Source organism: Lissotriton vulgaris, chromosome 8 (genome assembly GCF_964263255.1).
Source record: "Lissotriton vulgaris chromosome 8, aLisVul1.2, whole genome shotgun sequence".
Taxonomy (NCBI): Eukaryota; Metazoa; Chordata; class Amphibia; order Caudata; family Salamandridae; genus Lissotriton; species Lissotriton vulgaris.
The window spans coordinates 603,606,754-603,632,130 of NC_141696.1; the positions used below are offsets into that span (position 1 = coordinate 603,606,754).

General features: G+C 42.9%; 1 protein-coding gene across 6 annotated transcripts in view; it reads left to right on the top strand.

Annotated features, from left to right (window-relative positions):
• The window catches only part of TBC1D23 (TBC1 domain family member 23), a 714,314-nt gene that overhangs the window by 145,275 nt on the left and 543,662 nt on the right, over window positions 1-25,377 (top strand). The gene's annotated exons all lie outside the window — the stretch shown is intronic.

Here is a 25,377-nt window from a genome sequence, read left to right on the forward strand (position 1 = left end):
AACTCTAAGAAATCTTTAAAACTTATTAAATAATCAATAAGAATTAATAAGAACTAATAAGAGATAAAATTGGACACTAGTAACTAAATTACTTTCTTCGTTTATTATTGCTCTCTCCCTTTCTTTTTACTTCTTTTTTGCTTCTATCGCTTCCTTTCTTTTCTTTTTTTTCTCTAGCTAGTTTGGTTGCTCTCCAATTAGTGTCCATTGCTCATTGATATATACTCTGATTTGCACTAACTGTATACCTTGAGCGATAGCTATATGGAGCAGACTCCCGGCTTGCGACTACACTGTGCTACCCTACCAGCGGTAGCAAGAGATAAAGGGGTGCTCCCCCTCAGGGGTCTTCAAGATTTGGGGGTGGCTGGGTGGGACTGAACTTTCTGGGTGGATAGGGGGGAAAAAGGGGGGGGGGAAATATATTGCAAGAGGGAAAAATGTATAAAAAACTATAACAAGATTATCGAGTTTATTTTATGGAGAAGACTGAGTGAGACCAATATAATTTATGTCTTCTCTTAGATGTTTGCTTTGGAATGTTGCCGGTCTTAATAATAAATGTAAAAGAAAACTGGTACAAGAAGAAATTAATATGTACAAACCACATATGGTATTCCTTTCAGAAAATCATATTAGATACAGTGACCGCAATTTATTATCACAAATGGGCTACGATCTCGTTGTCTGCTCAACTATAGAGACAACCAACCGAGGAGTTGCTATTTTGAAACAGAAATGGTTAAAATTAAATGTTATCAAAACTATTGGTGATGCTAAAGACAGGTGGGCAATAGCTCAATTACAATTCAATCAAAAACGCTATGTATTCTGTACCATTTACGGCCCAAATGCTGATATACCCAAACTGTATGAACATTTGACTATTGAACTAGTCGATTGGGATTGGGAATTGTTGTTAATGGGGGATTTTAACTGTGTCATGAATTATACTATAGATTCTACAAGCAAAGGTACTAGAAATAGGATGAGGAAAGTGAGATCTGCTATAGAAGAACTAGTTAAGATATATATATCCTGAAAGATGTCTGGCGCACTAAACATCCTACCATTCCCGGCTTTACATATTTTTCTGCCCCACATCAAACTCTCTCTAGGATTGATCTGGTATGGACAACAGACAATATTTTAACAAACTGCGAAATAGAAATTTGTCCTAAAGTTACCTCAGACCATAACCCGATATTGTTCGAATTTAAAACTTTGGATACTAAACAAACTACCTGTCAATTTACATTTCCTAGATATTTACTCACGGACTCTAAATTCACCCTGGGTTTGAAGAATCACATACTGGAATATATATCAATAAACATTAATTCCACTGCTGTTAATTATGTATGGGACTCATGTAAATGTAGTATTAGAGGTTACACACAACAATATATATTTCGGGACAACGCAGAAAAGAGAAGAGTTGAAAAAATAGCCACTTACAATATCTTAGCAGCCGAACAACAACTCGCAGATGCTATTACACAAGGTAACACTAACATTGAAGAGCTAAAACTAATACTAATTTCATTAAGAGTGACCCTAAAGAAAACTCTTAGAGAAAAATATAGCTCCAAAATTCATAAATATAAGCTGACACAATATGAAGGGGGAGACAGGATTGGGAAAATTCTGGCTTATAAAGTAGCCGATAAAAAGGCTAAAACCACCATAAAAACAAGAAAAGGATTAGATTCTAAAATCTATAAAAAACCAGAACAGATCTTGGATCAATTCGCCAAATACTATTGTCACCTATACACCAGAAAATGTACCTACATTAGAAATAATAGAATCCTATTTAGAAATACACAGACCTGAAAGAATGGACTCGGAAAAAAATTGACTACTTGACACTAAAATTACAACTGAAGAATTAAAAAGGCTATACATTCACTCCCCTTAGGCAAGGCCGCAGGTGAAGACAGTCTGCCTATGACGATCTACAAGATATGTGAACAAGAACTACTCCCTTTATTCCATCAGGTGATAGACTCTATAGGTGAAACAGGCAGCGCCCCTATCTCATGGCGCACTGCAAAAAAAAAAAAATTCTTGAAAAAGAACAAACCACCGGAAGAACAGGGATCATATCAACCAATTTCACTAATTAACACTGACGCAAAAATCTTCGTCAAAATACTTTCCAATCGGTTAGCCCCTATAATGCCCGAACTGGTAAATTGCCAGCAACATGGATTTGTGGTGGGGAGGGACACCACTGCTCATGTTAATACCGCAGTTACTACTTTCGACGTTGCGGCGACTACTCTTACCCCACTCGGAATGGTCATGCTAGACGCGCAGAAAGCATTTGACCGAGTGGGGTGGGAGTACCTCTGGGCAACAATAAGATCATTCGGTATACAGGGACAATATTTGAGATGGATTCAATCCCTATACGAAACACCAACAGCTATAGCAAGCTATTTGGGAAACAACTCAGATAGTTTCTTAATAAAAAGGGGTACTAGACAGGGGTGTCCTCTTTCACCCCTGCTATTTGCCTTAGCCTTAGAACCATTCTTAAATGCTCTTACAACTCAAGACCTCATTATCCCAATAGAACATGAAGGCAAGAGCTTAAGAATCACCGCTTTCGCTGATGACATTGCCATTTTTACCACCGATTTGGTACAAGCTATACCTAACATAATCAAGGAAGCTAGGGACTTTGGCGATATCTCGGGCTATCGGTTAAACGTCAAGAAAACTCAAGTGATGGCGAACTATCAACCATTACAACCGATAATAGGCGTACGCCCCGACGCCACCTATCTAGGGGTGAAACTTACCTCCAACATCGATAAAATTATTTCATTAAACTATGAGCCCCTACTTAAAGATATCACATCCACTCTTAAAAACTGGCATAAAATACCACTTAGCTTGATCGGACGCATCAATACAATTAAAATGAAAATAGTAACGAAAATACTCTACTTGTTTAGATCTATCCCGTTACAACTGAACAAATCCTATATTAAGAGGATAGAAAGTATCTGTAGCAACTATATATGGGGATATAAAAAAGCCCGCAGGTCAATGATGGCACTGAAACTATCCATTGAAAAAGGAGGATTACATTTCCCAGAGTTAAAAATTTACTTTTTTGCTTCTTTTATTTCACGTCTACGTAGCCTCCTGTCTAAAGAAGCCCCCCTATTTTATCATCAATTCATGCTAGGGCCACAAAGCAGCCAGTTTTTATTTCGGGTACATGACCCAAATTACTACAAGAGAGTCAAATTTAAGACTGCCAGAGCCATCAAAAGAATCTGGGATCAAATTATAGATACTGATAAAATACCCTTTTTCAACGCTGAACTACCAATATGGGGGAATCCGGGGTTGCCAAACATCTTTTCCGATGGTGCTTGTGCTCAATGGCCAGATGATGGTATTAACTCTGTAGGAGATCTTTATGGCCCAGAAGGTCTTCTAAGCTTTAATACATTAAAAATACTTTTATAAAATTAAAGATACTATGTATTTTAAATATATGCAGATACAGGATTTTTTGATTAATAAAAACAAAATCGAGAGTGTTGAGCAATCAGACATCTTACAATGTATTTACTCGAATCTTAATAAATCTCTTATTAGTAAAAGCTACACTCTTCTGAATAAAGGCCACGTTGGTGATTATGGGAAAATGGCGGACAAATGGACTAACAGGCTGGGAATTAATATTAATTCTAACCAGATTACGAGTTCACTCAAGCAAATAAACCGAGTGGTCCACTCCTCAAATTTAAGGCTACAATTCTATAGGACAATCACCCAACTATACTATACACCACAAAGAATTTCTGGCTGGACTTTTGGCAATACTCCCAATGAACGTACTAAATGTTCAAAATGCAATCAAGAAGCCGCTGCCATTGAACATATGCTTTACCAGTGCCCGAAACTCTCAACTTTTTGGGCAGGAATAACTGACGTTCTTAATAAGAAACAAATAATTTTCCCGGTCCTATCCGCCCATCTAGTTTTGCTCGATATACAAGATACCATTAGTAACTTTAAAGATTTAATAACAATAATTTTTGCTTGTGCGAGACTGGCCATTGCGCGAACCTGGATATCAAAAGAACCCCCAACTGTTATGGACTGGTGGTATTTAATTCATGAAATTTACACCATGGAGCTCTCATTGGCTAAACTAAGAGGCCCAAAAGCATTAGAACGAAGGGAAAAAATATGGGGATCATTTATTAACTAAATGTATGATCTTATTGCGACATCGGCACGCTTGTTCTCTTTTTTTTTGTTGTTGTACTCTCTGTAATCTACTATTTCCTTTTACTCTTCTCCTCTTTTCTTTTCTTTTATATACACAATGACTATATGTATAGTTATTTATATATGTATGTATAATTAATGTGATTTCAATATTGTAAATATTTTTTCTCTTGCAATAAATAAAAATGGTAAAAAAAAAAGAAAACCAACTTGTGAATCTGGTTGCTCCAGACTTGCACTCGCTCCCCTGAAAAGGAGCGCTCGCTCTGACCCTCCTGGTCCGAGTGTAACGCCATCTTCGAATCCTGCGTGGGTTGGCCTTGCCAAGTGTTGTTGACTCCGATCCAGAAGCCGACACCGCCGACAGCGAAAGCCTGCGTGTGACAGCTCGTGATCCACTCCTGGACATCCTCGGTGCCCCAGAGTCCATGTGGCAGCGGAGAGAAGCGACCCGTCAGCGACCTGAAAGCGCCCGACATAGCCTGGTTCCATCTGGTTCCGGCCTGGTCACTGCTGAGTGACCCAGACTCTGTCCCCTCTGCTTTCAGATCATCTTTAACTTCGATCCACCCTTGGATCACACCGGACACTTCTCGACTCAACGCCTGCAGCATCTTCAGCTCCAAGCACCATCAACCAGCGTGACAAAACCCGACACTACTTCGCACCTGTGCACCCGCTTCCTGTGGGTGAGGTAACTCATCAACGCCGGTGTTCCCACACTGGTACACACTTCTAGTGTATGTGTCTAAAGTTTCATCTTGCTAGGTTAAGCGGAAGTCTCCTTAAACTATAACTTTATAACTTTTACGCACCATTGACTTTACATTGGTGCATGCCTGTGCTTTAAGCGCTGCACCCGAATCCCGCGGGCTTTTCCCGACTTTAGCATGGCTAGTCCCGACTTCTCCCAGCGATTCCCTAGGCCCTAGGCCTAACCACTGTTCGATTGGTATCTCTTATACCACTTTCTTAATATATGGTTTGCGTGGCCCCCCGGCCTCATCCATAATTGTGCAACTTTCATATGTTTAACTGTGCTTTTGTTTTAATGCTTGTGCCTCTGCACTCCTAAAGAGTACAGAGGATTATTTTAGAAATAAATACATATATTTTTATATACAACTTGTGTGGTGTCCTTTCATTTAATAATACAGGATTGTGATTGGTAAAACAGCTCGCTTAACACGACCTCTTGAGTTTAGCCTTTAAGGCTGCTTAGTCCATGCTACCACTAGGATAGCTTGTCTATAAGGTTGACTTACAACCAGACACCATAAGGGATTGTTTGGACTGATACAAGGTGGTTCCAGAATTGGAAACATCACATATCAGGCTAACTTCTCACAGCAATTATTTTACATCAGCCTTTAGGGTCTGCTCTTATGTAAAATTCACATCAACGGTAAGGTTGCCTCTCAAGCCTGTCACCCACAGGATAGGAACACTTATGTTATGTTATGTTAGTGCTATTTGTATTGCGCACGGCTGCTCCAGCGAAGGAGCGTCCCGGCGCACCGACAAGGTGGCGAACACAACACAACTGGGAACAGAAATAATTATTAAGAAAATGGGGAGTGAAGGATTTAACAAAGCTCAGAAAATAAATGAGTTTTAGCGGCCTTGCGGAAGGAGAGCAGGTCACCAAAGGTCCGGAGTTTCAAAGGGAGAGCCATGCCTTAGCTTCATGGTACCTAAGACTGAATAAAATGAGTTGTTTCTTCTGCCCTCGACACATCAGACAAACATTTTGGCATTTTAAAGTTCCCCGCTGTTTCCCTGCATATGTATCTAAAGGAATTATTGACCGGTTCGGCTGCGCCATTCATTTTCTGTCACCTCATTCTCTATTGCGGTCCTGAAAGGGTTCTCTAATGTCTCTTGTCATAAATAGAGACTACCTTTAAATTGTGTTGGGGGTTTCGATTAGCTTATGAGCTTCTGTCCAAGTATTAGTTTCCATCCTTGGATCATCAGTAATATTTATTAATATGTTCAAGGTCCATTCTTTTGGTGCCTTATCCCCAGCCATCAATATGGAACCCCCACTCTTGCATATCCATTTTGGCCCTAAAACACACTTCTCAAGATTTCTGAAGACTTGAAATCCAGAATAGCGGACAATTTCCTCCGTCTTCCCATTATACAATGACTGTCTTTCAATTTCCACTGCCCTACTTGAACAAGGCAATTTCTAAGCTTGCAAGACCTAATTTCAATTATACAACTGCAAAACTTAAATATCCCTCATCTTGTAAAAGCAATTGTAACAAACCTGTCAATATTACAGCAATTTAGAGACAAAAGCAAGTTACTATCTAAGTAGCAATTAATCCTGGAGAACTTTAGTCTGACTAATTTCCTGTATGTTTTCATATATTCCATATTGCCAGTATTCTCAGTAGGACTTTATCAACGCAATATTGACAGACTACACTAGCTGTGGAGCACAGCAGCAAGGAAACCTAATGTACTGTTTATAAACCCCCATTACAAAACAAGGTATTGCACCACTTCAGTCTTAGTACTGACTAGAAAGTACAGAACTGGGACAAATAGCTTATTGTTTGAAGTATCAAGTCGTCACATTTGTAATTTATAGACTAAGCCTTGACACTCGTCCTCGTCCAGTTATAAGTGACCGTAGCAAATTAAAATTCCTAATCTCATTTCCATAAAAGAAATACCTGGCTTCAGATTGTGCCCTTTTGTTTCTAGAAAGTTAACATCTTTGAGCCTGTTAATGTCCTATATGTGTGAAAGAAATATTAATAAAGAAAATATCAATAAACAGAGGGTGATCTTGAAATAAATATTCGACGGGGGTATGTGTGCAATCCAGGTGTGTTCTTGTAATTATATGTTAAGATGTGGCTTTCTCGCCCTGTGGTCCCTCATAGAGGGATGTTTGATCTAGAGAAAGAAAGAATGACCTGAAAGTGTGGCTTGCCCATTTGTTTTAAATAGGTATTAAGTGCCTATTATTGACCCAGAAGTGAAGCAATCCATATATCGAACTGTCCTAGGGTGATGACTAAAGTCTCATCATTTCTCCCAGGTATTCAGGCCTTGGACGTCTGTGCGCGGAAATTTCCATTAATGTGTTCCAATCTAATAAGACGGGTTTCTTGCGTAAACCCCTATAGTCTTCCCTCTTAAATGCTTCCCTTTCTGCCATGCCCCATTGTAAAACTTGTTCCCACTATGTGTCTATTCTGGGAGCTTATGTGCATTTCCAGCTCTTCCTAAGCAGTCTCTTGGCCAGTAGCAGAGAGATGCCTGTAAAGCGCTGCTTCACTTTAAAACCATAGTGTAGGCACCGGCTGGATGTGTCATCGCCCCAGGTAACGCCAGAGTTCGTCATAGAGTGGGCATGTGTATGTTGGAGGTATTTCTGGTGTACACCACAAGAAGTCATTGCTCATCTGGGGAGTAAGTGATGGATGCTTGTTGAGTCTGAGTCGGATACATTATTCTGTGAGGAGCTGGAGCTGATGGCGGCTGGGCTGTCCTCATTGCAGATGCTGAATGGATTGCTGCTATTTGGTCCTGAAGGGCTTGTTGTGGAGAGAGGGTTCCCCTGGCACTGTCTTGAGTAATGAGTCCTCGCTATCACTGTCTAGGTGCATGTTGTGACATTGGCAGGGCCGACCCCCCAGGCTCGTTCCTAGCGCAGTACAGAAAATAAAGTTCCAACCTTTCCCAAGCACTCTCTTGGTTGGCAAAAAATTGAGAAAGTTGTTTGTGTATTATTTTAACTTTGGCTGTGAACAAAAGAACATAAGTGTGGCTGGGAGTACGTAGGTGTCTTTTTGCTTCCTGAAAGGAGGCACGTTTATGCTGTACAGCAATTGTGTAGTTCGGGATTATGGAGATCCTCGAATCATTGATGAAGATAGGTGCTTTTTCTCAAGCCACTTGTAGTAGCACACCTCGGTCCCTGAAGTTGAGGATTTTGGCTACGATAAGTCATGCAGATGCACCAGGAATAGGCTTCCTGGTGGGGACTCTGTGTCCCCTTTTGACGGTGAACATGTCAGAGAGCAGCAGGGGTCACCTCCCTCCTGAGCCAGTCCTTGATGTATTGTGTGGCATGGGAGCCCTCCATTTCTCCAGGGAACCCCACAATCCGTACTTCGATTTTGCTGGACCTCCCTTCAGCATCTTCAGCTCGTTTTGGAAGTGTTCTACCAGTTAGCGCATTTGTGAAATATGTGCATTATGATCATTGTTGCTTGGGGAAAGAGTGGCCAATGTTGACTCATTAGTTTTAACACTATCTGCTAACTTGTGGGGGTCGTCCTTAAGTAGGCTGATGTCTGTGGCGATTACACCTAGTTGCTGAGCGATGGCTGCTCGGGAATCACAAATGTCCTAAAGTTTTACATCCGATTTGTCCACAGGAAGTGTTGGTGACACATTGCTAGGGTGACCAACCGTCCTTAAATATTACGGACTGTCCGTAATTTGGACTTTACGTCCGTTGTCTGTGAGGATCCTTTTAACAAACTCCTTTTGTCCGTAATTTTGGGTCTTGCAGGGGAACAGAGCTGTTACCCTGCGAGAGGCCGCAGCTCCCTGATGGGGCCACCTCACACTCATCATAGGAGCATAAGAGCAGCCCTACCCTGCCCATTGTCACTCTGTCTGCGGCTGATTGCCCCATACAGAAAGACAATGGGCCAGTTTAGGCTCTTACAGCATGTGGTGGCCTCCCCTTGCTGTGGTCTAGGGCAGGGTATTCTGTAAGCGTTAGGTGGTAGAAATCTACAAAAGAATCTTTCAAAGTTAAAAAGAAGAGGTTATAGTTCTTACACAGTCTCATTATTTCAGAACTTAAGCATTTGTATTATTATATAAAACAAAGACATAATGCTGCTTTTTTGTTTATTTGATGCAAATAACATCCATTGACAAAGCCAATAGTCCTGGCTTCTTGTAGTTCTAAAGTTACTGGATGCAGTGATAGAAACTACATAATACCAATCAGGCGACACATTATGCTCAGCATATATTTTAAGGTGAGGTGTTTTAAGCCATTCCCTTAATTACATCAGACACGCCTCTTGGAGAGAACCCCAGATTTTTCATCCCACTTAAAGCCCTGGAAACAACACCATGTGATAGTCACCTCACGTCCTGGCACTGTGCATCATGCATGACTTCCAAGTTTTCAGATTGCCTATGTGCAGGGGCATAGTGAACCCTCCCCAACCCCACCCCTTGCTTTAGGAACTACAGCGTGGGTGAAGTTTTAGATGGGCCTCTGTCGCAGGGTTTCCGTTCTCTCACAGAACTGTGCACAGAGATCTAGAACCTGGGTGAGTTAGGGTGACCCACAACTCACCTTTGTTTCAGAAATCCCCTTACCAAGCTAGCTACAGTGTCGCATCGGTAGTAAATACTTCCCAATGTCTTAGACAATCCAGAACATGAACTTAGAATACCTCAGGTATCGTGGAACACATGAACACTCTTTCGTTATATAATCATTACAAACCGAAACTGGGAGGCAGAGAACACACGTGCAAGTTTGAAATGTTTATTTTTCAATGCAACATTCTCAAACGCAGTATCTTATATAATATCAATATACATATTATAAAAATCAGAGTTAGCAGCATAGTCACTAATCCATAATAAGCAAAAGGTGATAGCATGTTATGATGCAAAGATCTATATAATTCTGTATCACCTATATTTCGTGCACCCTAATTAGCATATTATATTATATCTAAGAAGGTCTCATCTGGGTTCTTAGCAGGGCGGACCCATACCTCTAATTCTCAGTAGGAGGAGATCACATCAACCGCTACCAGCTCTCAGCATGCGAAGCATCAAGTGTGTTGATCCATTCCCTGTAACTGTATCTTAAACCCACGTAGAGCCAAAATTTGGCACAAACATTATTTGTGTTATGACTAACGTGGTGCGAGGATCAGGCCGACAGCAACCTTGTGTTAGGTTATTCTGAGAGTGTGCAGTTCTCAGTGTGCAGACAGTTGTACCAAGTGTACCAAGCACGACTGATATCAGTGCAATAACATATTATTCTCAAATAAACACATCTTTCGTCTAGGTTAAAAGCTGCAATAACAATTAGGTGTCGTGTGCAAAACCGAAGCAGAAAGAAAATATGGCGTTTAAACATTTAATAAGCACATGCTAACTTAACACAATATATAGAAACGTAGTAACCATATGACACCCCCCCAATGATCCGAGGACGGTTAAAAAAGAAAAATATAAGCCAATACTCTTTGAGAGGCAAGACATGAAAGCAGAGTTCAATGATATTGAGCCAAGCTAAATGTATGTAAATGTATGTAAAATTTAAAAACACAAAAATGTATGTATGAATGCCTATAGTGGCCACACAAAATATAAAAAGTCGAACTTGAGGCCTAATTTCAATTAACAGGCCTAGAACATATGAAAAAATCGAATGTTCGTATTGAAAAAGGCACCATTCAGAATTACTAAAAAGTCACGTGCCAGATGGAAGTATTCAGAGTCATTCCTCGTTGAATGAATATGCAAAATAGGTAGCTACAGCTTCCAACAAGAAATCACTGCCATCATCCGAAAACAGTTCAGCCATCCAATTAAGCAATGGGAAAGAACATACATGCTCCTCCAACACTGATTCCTCTAGCAACATCAGAGGACAACTCAGTGGGTTCTCGAGAACGCTCTGTGCCAGAAAGTCATGCGCCGCTGCGAATATGTCCCACTGACCCATTAGTCCATGCATCGCTGCCACAGCCATAACCCTTTCGCCAGAACAGACCAACTCGTGAGCCACTACGGGGTACATCAGCTGATCAAAGTTGACGTCAGGAGAAGTCGGTAAACGGAGACACAAATCAATGGCCCAGTCGAAATCACAGCTCAGGCAATGAAACACAGGCTGGACACAGGTAAAATAGGAAAATCTGAAGGATAATCCAAAAGCCGTGCTCAATGTCGCAAGCGGCAAGGATCCATAGTAATCAAGCATCCGGTTGCGAAACTGCATCAGTAGGGGCTGTGCGTTTCCTTGCGCATGATGGGCATCCATGTTTTATGAAATAAAATATCACCAGAACGCCTGCAGCCAAAGCCAGCAAAACAGGAAATCCGCCAAACAGGCTAGCAAATATAGAATGAAAGAACGCAGGGATAATACCAAATACTTTTTCAAATGTAGTCACGAGACCACTGCTAACCATTTTAAAAAAATGAGCCAGGCCCGTTGTGGAGGAGGCATTGAAGATCTGATGAACCAGCTCGCAAAAATGAAACGGCAAATCAGTACTTAAAAGTGCTTGTACTTATGTGCGTGTGTTTGCTATGTGAAGGACATATGTTTCGCGTGCAGAGCTCAGGGCCACCTGTTTTTGAGACAAAAGGGCTCTTATACGGCCTAAACCATTGAACTCAGCTCTCAAGGTTGGTATTCTCGGCCAAATTAAAACTTCTGAATTCCCATGCGTGGGTGGATACAACACATTCTTGCAGCAAACCACCCTTTCTGACACGGTAACCACATAAGCGATACCAGCCTCTAAACCACAACAAAACTCGTTATTCAAAAGTAAATAACTTCCGTTGGACAACAAAGTGAACGTCGGAACTATTGCAGGAACTGGTGTCCCTTTCAAAACACAGGCCAAATTAGGTTTGTCCTGATTACAAGAACCATGCAACTGGATGTGTCTGCATATTAGTGAGCGGTCGGGCGACTGTGTACATTCTTCACCATTCAGATTCACTTCATTTCCCTCCTTAAGGCATCTGTAAGTGTATGGTAAAGACCATGTCTCATGGAGGAAAGCGCTGCCTAATGGTTCATATCGCCCAATGGCTATATATTTCATACAATTTGTAAATTTATACAAAGCAAACGGTAATGTTATAACACCATGAATAAGCCACGTCGCAGCAGTCACTTCAGCCACAGAAAATGGCAGGGATTCTAATTTTTCAATATGCAACGTAGAAAATGTTGCATCTCTCATTGATAGCATGCGCGGTTTTTCAGTCAGATTAAACGGGGCAAATAATGATGAGACGTTCATAAAAGTCCATGGCACTCGACCAGACTTAAGAGTCTGTAGTGTCCACGCAAATTGCATCACAGAACGCAATTGATTTTGACCATGATATAACACAGACACTTCATCATGTACAATGTCAACAACAGAAGACACAATATTGTTTAACGTGTAAATTCGGGAAGAAAGCGTGTTAATGCTGTTATCAACAACTGCAAGCACCTTCTCTAAATTTGCTTGATCAATAGCTCTCAGGCGTTTAGCAGCCTCAACCTGGGTAACTTTCCAAATTTCATTGTAAATCGCATACAGCCATCGTTTAGATCTACCTTTAGCTGGGCCTTTTATAAAATCGTTCAAATCCACATTATCATTTAATAGAGACAGATGTATTTTAACTGCAGCTAAAGTGGAATGTTGTAACCAATTCTGACAAAGCTTCCCCACAGAATAAGTCGTGTCAATATAGTCTTCCTCAAAACGGGGATCGAGTCTGACTTTCGTGAACCCTTTAGCCAAACCCAGAAACCGGCGTTGGCAAGAATCAGCACTTCTATGCCACATCAGCCAACCCTTCGAATCCAAACTGGATATGTTAAAGGACGAATTGTGTATAAGAGTTTGCAACTCATGAATGGACAAATCAGTAAAATTATCCCAACCTGTATATTCCTCCAAATCTGGGATGGTCGGTGTATTCAATTTTTTAGAAGTAGCCAATCCAAAGCATGTTTGGAAAATGGATGAATTTAAAAACAACATGTGATTCGGGATGAGACATGCACGGTGCAAAGCCTCAGTGCCTTGAACCTGCCAATCTTTGGTACCCCAAATCGATTTAAGGTCAATTGTTCCTTTCCAAAACTCGTAGCCATCTACAGCCAACCTGTCTAGAAAGGACTTCGAATACAGCAATTTTGTATCGGTAAGTCTAACTTTGGGCATGGACTTTTGTGTCATTTTAAAATAAAATGACTCGGGATTAGATTGATTAAAGTCTGTAAAATAGGTGTATTTTTTCAGAAACGTATTGGAACTGCCCCCTAATGGAGTAGGGCAATGTTCCCATTGTGTATAATTTACAGCAACCCTCCTGGAGCTTGTTTTATGTAAAAAATGATTACCATAGTGTTGAAAACAAAACAAATCACCATAATTAATAGAATCTGTGTACAGATCCTCAGCATCGAAGGCAGCATAATACTTTAAATCAGAGAATAATACTTCTACGGCCTGAATATCCCAATCATCAGAGCGTATATTCTGTTTAATTACATCTCCCATGTTTACTCTAAGCACATTTGGAACATTAATCACTTCAGTAGGCCCATGTATCTGAAACCTAACCGCATCCCACACAATCCCATCAAGGACAGGCCAAGCAGTAATGTTAACTGTATTTAAGTTTCGTTTCAGTCTGTGCGCAGAATGTGAAGAGGAAAGAGGGGCCAATGTTCCATTAAGGTCCTGAACTCCTGTTCTTTCTTTAACGTAGTGACCATCAATCAGGCGGAAAAAATAAAACACAAAACCAATTGACATAAAAAGATAGAATGAAAATAGAATCAACCAAATGTATGTCCAAGGCGGAATTAAAAAATGTTTTTTGAACAACGTGGCATATCTTGCAATGTTTGTGGGTTTCTTTGAAATTTCCGAAACAGTCGAAAGAGAATCTGGACTGGCCTGCCAAACGGGTCTGTAAATCAGGCATCGATAAATCAGCAGGATAAGTGTAGTTTAGCTCATCAATGTTAGTATCAGGAATAGTATTTAATAAAGGATTGGAAATGGCAGGCATCTCGAGGGACACCTCCTGTTCTGCACCAGATGTAATAGCCAGCACAGAGTGCCTCACCATGGAAGGACAGGATACAGCCGGTGTCATGCTATGAAGAATCGGCCACCCTGTGTGTCTTGACATTGTCAATAGAAATAAATCTGTTTTCCTTACGACCTGGAAGTGGTGGTAAAATGACTGTTCTTGTGCCCTTCACTCCAAGAACTCGAACTGGTGCTCGATATGCGGGACCAAACTCTTTCTTGTTATCGATCTTCTCTCGAACCAGTTCTCCAACTTGGGGTAGCCAGCCAACTACCGGGATCTGCAGCGCATCATCCGATGTGGAGGGCAAATGTTCCTTTGCAAGACTGTCTCTGGTCTTTTGTAGATTCTGTAAAACATTGCAATGTTCATCTACGTCAAAGGCCGTGGCCTGGGCCTTGCTGTCTAGCCCATCGAGGTCAGGTACATACATCTTGATACCAAAGAGCATTTCGTATGGGGTCCGCCCACCCAGAGACCTTCTAGGGAGATTATTAAGCGCACGCTGCACGCCTATGAGGTGGGCTAACCAGTTTCTGCCAGTGCCTATAACTCGAGCTGTCAAAGATTGCTTTAAGTCGCGGTTCATTCGTTCAACTACACTATTACCCTCAGGTCTGTAGGGACTCGAAAATTTGACTTGGACCCCCATCGAAACCATAGCATCCTTATACGCCTTAGAGGCAAACGCCGGACCCTGATCCGAATGGAAGGTACCACAGGCAAAAATTCCCACATAGACTCGCAAATCCTTAATGACAGTACGTGAATCAGCGCTCCGATGCGGCCATACCCACACAAAGCGTGTGCATGAATCAACTGCTACTAAGATGTACTTATATGCAGTATCAGAAGAAAATGGACCGCAGTGATCCAAATAAACACATCCAAGTGGTTTATTCGAGATGTACAACTGTGTCTGAGGCGGACGCGCAGCAGTTGAAGGCTTAATCTGCTGGCAAATGTCACATTGAAGAACATATTCACGCGTCTGTTTGTACAGTCCCCGCCACCTGAATCTCTGTTGTAGCTGAGTTACAGTGGCCGAGACGCCCGCATGCGCAGACGCCACTCCTTCATGAGCCGCTGTAATCAAAGCCGCCCTGCGATCCGAGTTGGGAACTAGACGTTCGCCAACTTCAGGGATTTTCACATAAGGAACCTTATCGGGACTTAAGTGGTATGAGTATTTAGAAGGGAACCCCGCAGGATATTTACTTCCCTTCTGTGTTGCAGCAACTGCTGCCAAGATGTCATCATCTATTTTGCTTTTGGACCTCGTGACTGCTGCAACTAGGTATTTCGATACCGCTGACTTCGCTGCTTCATCAGCAAGCGAGTTGCCAACAGCGTGGACCCCCACGCGCTGATGACCGAGAGTATGAATTACAAAGACAAGTGGCAGCTTCTCTTTAAGTTCCGCCACTCGTACCCAGATCGTCTTGTGTTTTATTGTGCTACCTTTGGAGTCACGAAATTCATTCTGAATCCAAAAGAACAAGTTTTCATTGTAAGACTGGACACAGTAGTAAGAGTCACTTACGATTAAAGTCGTCACACTAGGATCTGCGTACTCTAATGCAAGCATCAGAGCACGAAGCTCTGCTAATTGTGCGGTGCAGTCCCCAAGCGTCTGCGTGTGCACGACACTGGACTTGAACTCATCGTTCACCATGGCACCGACCACAATGGCGCAAGCGGAAACGTAGGCATGTTTAGAGCCATGCGCAACCTGTGCCGAACCATCAGTGTAAATGATGCAATGGAAATCCTCCAACGGCCGCATTGCTAATGGAGCAGGATGAACAAATTCATACTGTAAATACTCCTGCGACCGTAAAGTGGCGTCAAAAATAAACGTGACATCCTGGGACGTCAAGGACGCATCCCATTGAATCCACCGAGGGTGCAAAGCTTTGGAATTAGGTACACTGGCTTTCGTAACCGCCTCTAAGGCAGGACACGGGGTAACAACCAACATGCGTTTTCCTTGTGACAGGGCACGTTCCTTAAGAATCGCCATCTGCACAGCCGTTAAAACTTTCTCCACAGTGGAAAAACGCAGTTCAGCCGAAGTGTACAAGTGTGATTTGTAAGCAATAGGTACTGTGTCTCCTTCATTAAAAGTCAGGTACGTGAAACCCACCGCCCCAGGGATAATCCTTATCACCAGGTTGGTCTGGTTATCACGAGTCTGTAAGTATTCAGAAGCGAGCAAATCAGCCTGCAAAGACTGCAGAATGGCCGAATGCTCAGGCAGCCAGCATGATTTGGAAAAAGTTGGTTGTATCAAAGCATATAAAGGCTTGATACGCTGGGCATATTCCGGAATGTATGTCCTTCCGAAATTCAGAAAGCCCAGTAGAGATTGTAATTTTTTCAGTGTTGTCGGAGAGCGCAATTGCGCGCATTTCTCCAGGAAGTGGGGTGCTAAACCCTTTCCTTCGTTGTTAAGCTCGTAACCGAGAAACAACACCATGTACTCTGCAATGTGCGACTTTGCAAAGTTAAACTTGTAACCTATGTCAGCAAAGTTACAAAATATGCTATTTACTCGACACAGATGCTCCCAAAGATCGTCGTCTGTGAGATAAATGTCCACATACGAACAAGCAACTGGGTCGAAGCTCTCCAAAAGAGAGACAATGCGTGCGGAGAAGACTCCAGGACTGTTCTTGTATCCCATTGGGAGTCGCCGAAACATTTTTTGCACACCGCCGCATGTAAAACTGGTCCATTGGGAACTTAGACCGTCTAATCTATGGGCATAAAAACCATTGGAAATGTCAAGCGTGGTTTTGAACCGTTTACGCTCAAGACTATTCACTAACGCAGAGCCATGAGTATTCTGTACTGCACAGTTACGGCAATGCAAGTTCAAATGCCTATAATCCAAAACCAAACGATATGAGCCGTCCGGCTTGTTCACAGTAAAAAGGGGGTTATTCATCGGTGACACACACGTTTCAATTACACCTTGATATTCCAATTGTTCAAGGATAGCCGCGACTGAAGCTTTGGCTTCACGCCGTATGGGATATTGAGGTTGAGGCTGCGGTTGAGACCGTGAAGGAATCTCGTGGCTTGGTGACAATTTATCCCAGCCACACTGATTGCGGTACACAGCCGGCGCTAGCGCCAAAGCCCACTCTTCAGCAAAATGCAGCGCTTCCACTCTCGGTACAGTGTGCGCGAAACTGGGCAGGATTACCTCCTCCCCTCGCGGAGCTGCGAGAACAAAAGGTGGGGGCCAGTCAGCCTCCGAAAGCAAAATGTCATACGTGGACGAGAGATTTTCCCAAAATACCCCTTTTACAGTTCGCTGCATGTCACCTTCAATTAACAGGACAATTTCAAAAAGTCGTTCAGGGGGAGCAACATGCGTATCAGCAGTTTCAATCACAACATAGGAATTAGTCGCTGTCACCTTCAACAGTGGACGGAGGGCCTCTCTCACTATGGTAATCTCTGCTGCGCTGTCCAGCAAGGTCAGAGCCCACGTCAGATTCCGAAGCCGCGTTCTCACTATCTGGGGCATAACGATGCGCGGTCAGGGCAGCGACCTTCTTCGTGGCAAACTGTGGTCTCTTGGGCGTAGAGCCTTCCTGCTGCTCTCGTCCTTGCTGGCCACCCCGGCCCCTGCCGCCCCCTCCTCCACCCGTAGACGGAGCCGATGAGTCCTGAAAGGAACGAGGAGAGCGTTGGTCAGAAGCCTGAAATCTTTCAGGCGATTTAATCATCGCGCGGTCGCGCAAATCATAAACTCGATCCGACTGCGCAGGCAACGGAGACGCAGGAGCAGAAACCTGTGTTTGTTGTTGCTGTTGCTTACCCTGATTCTGCTTTTTAGGCCAATTTTGCTTTTTGGACTTTTGTTGACCACTAGTTTCCGATGTCTGACCCTGGGGCTGTTTCTTCTTCTTATCCGGAGAAGCTTTAACCCCCTTCGCATTGCGGCCAACCATTTTGTAAGCAGTCACAATAATCTTTGCCAACTGTCGGGGTCGGTCGGCCTCTTGAACCAACGCCAACGCGTCAGCCACCTAAAAGTTCACTGCATCTCCCTTGACATTCGCAAGGATTAGATCGCAAACTACTTCAAATGAGCCACACAGGCGCATGCCCAATTCAACAGCCGCCTCTGGTCCGTGTTCGTCTTGAACACGTTTAAGGACCCCACCTAGATTGGTCACAGACGGGGAGCCATAGCACCTCGAATAGACCGCCGCAAAAGTTTTTCCCCAGGTTTCACAGTCAGCAAGGTCAGGAGCCAGATCTTTCGGCAAACTTAGTGTAAGAATCCGGTGTTTATCACCCGGACTCGTGTTGGGAAACACAGCTTCCAGCTGGCCGAATTTCTCAGCAAGCCAGAAAGGAAAATCATCCTTTTCTTGGGGCTTTTTACCCATCACGGAATTGACCATGACCGGATTGATTTTCAGACCAGCATGTTCTGCACGAAGCTGTGCGCCCCTAGGGGCCGCGTCCTGAACATTACGGCTAGTGTAATGAACAAGTGCTCTAATCACTTCCACCGCGACTTCATGAAGCCGCCGCAGATCTCCCACGTTACAAGTGGCACGTCGGGGGTGAGGAGTAAATCCAGCCAAAGCGGGCCACGGAGTGCCCGGAATGGACAATGGACCTAACCTCGGAGCGGTTAAAGCGTGCGGTAGGGCGCCACCAAACCAAACTCCATGCTGCCAAGCGTCAATAGGAACTTCCAGTGCTCTGTACGGAGCGTACGCAGCCGGTACATCTGAAGCAGTGTATGAGTGGAACACACCAGAATTAGCGTCCACCGGCGGAAATGTAACCCACGAATAAAACAGTTCGTACGGGTAAGCATGTTCCGCACTCACCACCAGAATCACGGCCAAGCCCTCTAGAGGAACATCATACATCCGCAAATGGTCACGCACCGCAATGCGACTATGCTGCGGGATGTCCACGGCTAGAGCCATGTCAGCACAGGAACAAGAAAAAAACAAATAATACTTTGTAGCACAACTGGGTAGTAATCCAAAGAAACCGTTTTAGATAGATTCAAGCTTGAAAATGACCTATTTCAAAAATAGGTAGGTTTTTCCGACACTGCCGTTTAACGGGAATGTAGGCGTTAAGGATTGAATGATATACTACTCGAGTGTCATGATATAAGGCCAATCAACGTATGGGCGCCATGTCGCAGGGTTTCCGTTCTCTCACAGAATTGTGCACAGAGATCTAGAACCTGGGTGAGTTAGGGTGACCCACAACTCACCTTTGTTTCAGAAATCCCCTTACCAAGCTAGCTACAGTGTCGCATCGGTAGTAAATACTTCCCAATGTCTTAGACAATCCAGAACATGAACTTAGAATACCTCAGGTATCGTGGAACACATGAACACTCTTTCGTTATATAATCATTACAAACCGAAACTGGGAGGCAGAGAACACACGTGCAAGTTTGAAATGTTTATTTTTCAATGCAACATTCTCAAACGCAGTATCTTATATAATATCAATATACATATTATAAAAATCAGAGTTAGCAGCATAGTCACTAATCCATAATAAGCAAAAGGTGATAGCATGTTATGATGCAAAGATCTATATAATTCTGTATCACCTATATTTCGCGCACCCTAATTAGCATATTATATTATATCTAAGAAGGTCTCATCTGGGTTCTTAGCAGGGCGGACCCATACCTCTAATTCTCAGTAGGAGGAGATCACATCAACCGCTACCAGCTCTCAGCATGCGAAGCATCAAGTGTGTTGATCCATTCCCTGTAACTGTATCTTAAACCCACGTAGAGCCAAAATTTGGCACAAACATTATTTGTGTTATGACTAACGTGGTGCGAGGATCAGGCCGACAGCAACCTTGTGTTAGGTTATTCTGAGAGTGTGCAGTTCTCAGTGTGCAGACAGTTGTACCAAGTGTACCAAGCACGACTGATATCAGTGCAATAACATATCATTCTCAAATAAACACATCTTTCGTCTAGGTTAAAAGCTGCAATAACAATTAGGTGTCGTGTGCAAAACCGAAGCAGAAAGAAAATATGGCGTTTAAACATTTAATAAGCACATGCTAACTTAACACAATATATAGAAACGTAGTAACCATATGACACCTCTTATGTTTGCAACTGGATGGGGTGGTGGATGGGTGAAGGATGGGTGGCTAAGTGGAATGGGAATGGAGAGAGAAAGGGAGAATGTATGGATGAATGATAGCATGGATGGATGGATGAATGACTGACAGAATGGATGGGCAAATGGGTACATGGATGAGTGAAAAGAAGAATGTTTAGATGGATGAGTGAAAGAATATATACATGAGTGAAAGGGAGGGTGGAGAGCTGGAAGAAAGGATGGATGGATGGATGAGTGAAAGGGTGAATGGGTGGACAGATGAGCGACTGGGTGGGTGGATGGATGGATGAGTAAGTGAAAGGATGGCTGGATGGGTGAAAGAGTAAATGATTGGATGGATGAGTGAATGAATGGATGGGTGGAAGAGTGGATGGATGAGTGAAAGGATGGCTTGGGTGAAAGGGTACATGGTTGGTTGGATGGATGGATGAATTGATGGATGGAAGGATAGATGATGGATAGGTGTACAAATGGTTGAAAAGCTTTGGATATGGATGGGCATAGAGATGGAAGGACATATGAATAGTGAAATATTGAATGATTGATGAAAGAATTAATAGATGACAATTTGAGTGACACCCAACTGCTACTTGAATGTTACACTAGTAATTGTAAATGTTTGCATGTTTTGTTTTAGGTGTAAGAATTTAGGGAGAGTATCAGAGTGCCATGAGCAGTGCTTGAGATGTATATTGTGTTGTAGCAATAGGCAAGGCGTCAAAAATAAACTATGTAATAGTGTATTTGCAGTGCATTCTTTAAGAAATCTGCAGGGAAAAGCACCTTTGTGACTTCCGTAGGCTAGTGCAAGTCTCTGCGAAGCCCCCATAAGCAAAGTCAAATTCCATATTTTAATTTCCACTTGCTGAAACACCCTTAAAGTATTCCCTGTAGTGGGTTCATCACAGCAATCCTCCCTTTAGTGTGCGTATGCGTGCTGCTTTACATCTCACAATGGCACTCGGTTATGAGATGCTAGTAACAAAGTCTATCGGAGCTGATCTTCCTGACCACTTCTCTCACCAAACATGCTTGCTCAGGACCAAGAGTTGTAAACAAAATATCAGACTGAATCCCTCTACCTACAGGTAGCAACTCGAGAGAGGAAGACTTATCAGGAACCTTTCTTATTCAGCCTTTAGGCTTGATAAACTATTTATTCGGTAAGGAGGACCTGGGCTGAAACTTCCTTCTAAGGAGGAAGATGATGAATCACGTTTAGGCGAAGATCTGGCCGATTTTTACCAAAACGTCTAGCAGTAGACTTCCCCTTATAGAGTACAGCATGCTTTCCTTCTTTGAAGGCCTTGGAGACATAGAGTTCTCTGAACAACATTTAGCAATCATAGGGAAGTTTCCGTAGTGTGGCCTTTTCAGCAGGCTCAGTCTGCAATTGCTCCTCCTGAGATTACACCTAAATGCATTGACAACACCAGACGTTCTAGCTGTAGCCCTTATTACATCCTATAAAATATAAGCAATTAACCTGGCCAGCTGCTCTGTTGAGGCCAGATGGTCTGAGCACTCCAAACCTTCCTGCCTAACTTATATCAGTCCCGCACCATAGATTGGACTGAATAGTCCACATACACGCTATTAAAACCAGATTTCTGCAAAACCCTTCTTGAATTCGGCTCAACCCTTTTATCTGCAGCATCAGACGAAGGACAATCTTCTGGATTAATGGCTGTTTTCACAATCCCTGTAGCAAGGATTTCATCCACTCTACAGAATGAGGTAACATTTCGCCCCTATATCGAATATAACTTCTGGAGAAACAGTGGAACTGATAGTTTATCAAGCTCCTTCCACTCTTCTGTAACCATGTCCTTAATTCTCCCATGAAATGATTTTGCCGGTGTAGAGTGCTTTAAATATTGAGGAAAGAGATTTGTCACCATCCTTCAAGTGAAATGGATCAAAGCCTAAATTCTCCCTCACATGAGAAATAATGTCCAACATTTTATCACTCCTTGCATATTTCCTAGAGGATGCTGAAAGCGTATTCATTTCAGAACTCACAAAATCATCTTCTTTCACAGAAGTCTAAACCTTGGGAGATTTAGCTTCTTAACCCCTTCCCTGCTCATGACGAGCTCAGCTCGTCATGAGGCACAGTGGAGCTGTGCTTATAACGAGCTGAGCTAGTCATGAAACAATAGTATTCAAATAAGTTCAGCACAGGAGGGGAAAAGTCACAGCAGCCAAGGTGTTAAAGAGACTTAGACATTTAAAAAAAAAAAAACTTTATTTACCAATTTCACATTCATCACATCCTCATTACCAGCTCAAGAACAGTATAAATACGACCTTACACAGTGTACAACATCTTCGTACATTTTGCATGTGCAGTATTTCTGCCTTTCTACTCGCCCTTAGATCCAACATTATTACAGTTTCATAATGCATTAATTCAACCATTCATCTCTGTAACAATACCTTTATAACCCACAGCCTGTCCCCATCACAGGAAATCTGAACTCCCAATTGATGTATCCAAGATGTGAATACAGAGTGCAGTGTTTCAGAAGTCAGCCAATGCCAGCAGGCACTATTCCGCTGTTCAGCCGCGTGTCAGATTGTAATTGGAGCGCAGTTGTATATCATTTAAATGGACCCCAAATATCCAGAGGGCGAGATGAACCAGGCAACGTGGTGGCATACAAGTCCTAGTTGATATTTTCAGGGAGGTGGGAGCGCAGCAGACACGCCCCGACGAAATTACATTTTGCATGATGGTTCATATAGTTCATTATTTCTCGCTCAGTTCAATTCAAAGTGTTCATAGCCAGTGCTGTATTATTAGTTTCAATTCGTATCCCTAGACACGTGTTTCATGATTCCTCAATCGTCAGTAGGGAAAAAAAGCAAAGTTCATAGGTTGCAGGGCATGCTGCCTTGTCTCTCAGGACCAGTTCTACTCACAGCATGAAGGTGCAGGCTCCCGAGCTCGTCAGCTCACAGGAACTTGATACTTTCAGGGAGGTGGGAGCGCACCAGACACGCCCCAACGAAATTACCTTTTGCATGATGGTTCATGTAGTTCATTATTTCTCGCTCAGTTCAATTCAAAGTGTTCATAGCCGGTGCTGTATTATTAGTTTCAATTTGTATCCCTAGACACGTGTTTCATGATTCCTCAATCGTCAGTCGTCAGTAGGGAAAAAAAGCAAAGTTCATAGGTTGCAGTGTGTTAGACTATGTAGCCAATTCTTGCACCTCAGGACTGTTTTTTGCCCCCATTTGAGTGCAATCTCCCTTTTCGCCAGCAACAACTCCAATGCTATGAGCTTCCAGACCGGTTTTGGTATGTTGTGTACATATCCCAATAAAGCTATGGCCGGTGTAGGATCTATATAAAAACCGACTACGCCCCCCAGGGTATGAAATACAGCGGTCCAGAATCTACTAATTGTGGGACAAGTCCAAACCAGGTGTACAAAGTCTGCAAGCGTGCCTTGCATTTAAGACAGCAGTGGGGCCTCTCTGGGTCTATTTTGTGGGACATCTCGAGCATGATGTAACTGCTGCGTAAACATTTAAAATGAATAAGCTTGTGTCGGATGTTCAATTACACCTCCTTAGTTTGCATACAGCATGGAGCCCACTGCTCATCTGTTATAAGGTGACCCAGGTCCGCCCTTCCACGCAGCCCGTATTTTAGTATCATGAACTGGATTTGTCTTCACACAGGCTCTGTACAGTTTAGAAACCAAGTGTTTACCCCATGTTGCTCTCAATGGTGAGGGATAGAGGGGTGAATGTGTCTAGTTCAACTGTAAAGCCTGGAATCTTATTTTTTATCGCCGCCTGCATATGGGTGAGCTTTAATTTGTCCATAAATGATGCATTAGAAATCTGTCCCCGTTTGAAACTGAGAAGATTTGTCCCTCAATGAAAAGATCTCCTACTTTGGTCGTCATACCTAGCAAGTGTACGCTGCACTATCTTTTCTCCAGTTATTGGTATCCAGCGTTGATTTGGAAGCGGTAAGCTCGGGTAGTCGGAGATCCCAGAAACCGAAGCAGTTTTTGCCATGTCCAACTGGTGATAGAGACCGTTTGGATATCGCGGGGATAGCCCAGTGGGAGCCCCGTGTTCAAGGTGTCCGGCAATATCAGATCGGCTTCAGGCCTGAGGTAGAGGATCCTGTCGTCTGGGTGTAACCAGGAATATGCATAACTGCATTGGAAAATTAAATAGTGTAACTGAAAGTTAGGGACTCCAAAACCTCCCCTGTGGTATGGCAGGGTCATGACCGCCCAGCGAACTCTTGGACGCCTACCTCCCAAGTCAGCCTTATAAGTTGCGTGCTAATTGATTTGAAGAAACTGTTCGGCAGCGGGATAGGAAGATTGTTAAATAGTTAAAAGATTTTGGGCAGGACAATCATTTTAATCAATTCTATTCTCCCCGCTATAGAAAGTGGAAGGCAAAGCCATCTCTCCACCTGCTGCTCCAAATTTTATATTGCTGAGTCATACTTCAACAATAGAAGTTTGTCTGTTTGTAAGTGTATGTTGATCCCCAGATATTTAACCGATTCAGAGCACCAGGCGAGTGGGTACTCTATCTCCCATCTGACCGTGCCAAGGGTAAGGGGGAATATAACCGAATGATGCCAATTTATACCGAGGCCAGACTGGCTGCCAAATCTAATTATCTCTCTGATCAAGGGGGACAGGTTATTTTGAGGGTCCGTTACATACAAAATGACGTTGTCAGAGTAAAGAAACATTAATATCGGTCCAGTGTTAAATTGGAGCTCTCTGTAGAGGTGACACTCCTGGAAATGTCGGACAAGCGGATCCATTGCCAAAATACACAGTAGTGGAGATAATGGGCATCCCTGTCTCGTACCTCGGGAAGATGTAAAGGAGCGGGAGAGCGTACCATGTAAGCGTAATCTAGCTGTGGGTGCCGAGTACAATGGTGCAGTAAGATTAATAAATCCAAAGAGCATACCTAATCTGCTCATAACGGTCCATATAAATGGCCATTCCAACGAGTCGAATGCTTTTTCTCATCAAGCAGCACTGCTGACACCGGAGTAGGAAGATTTAAGCGGTGCAGGACTGCAAATAGTGAACGTACTTTCGGGGAGGTTGAT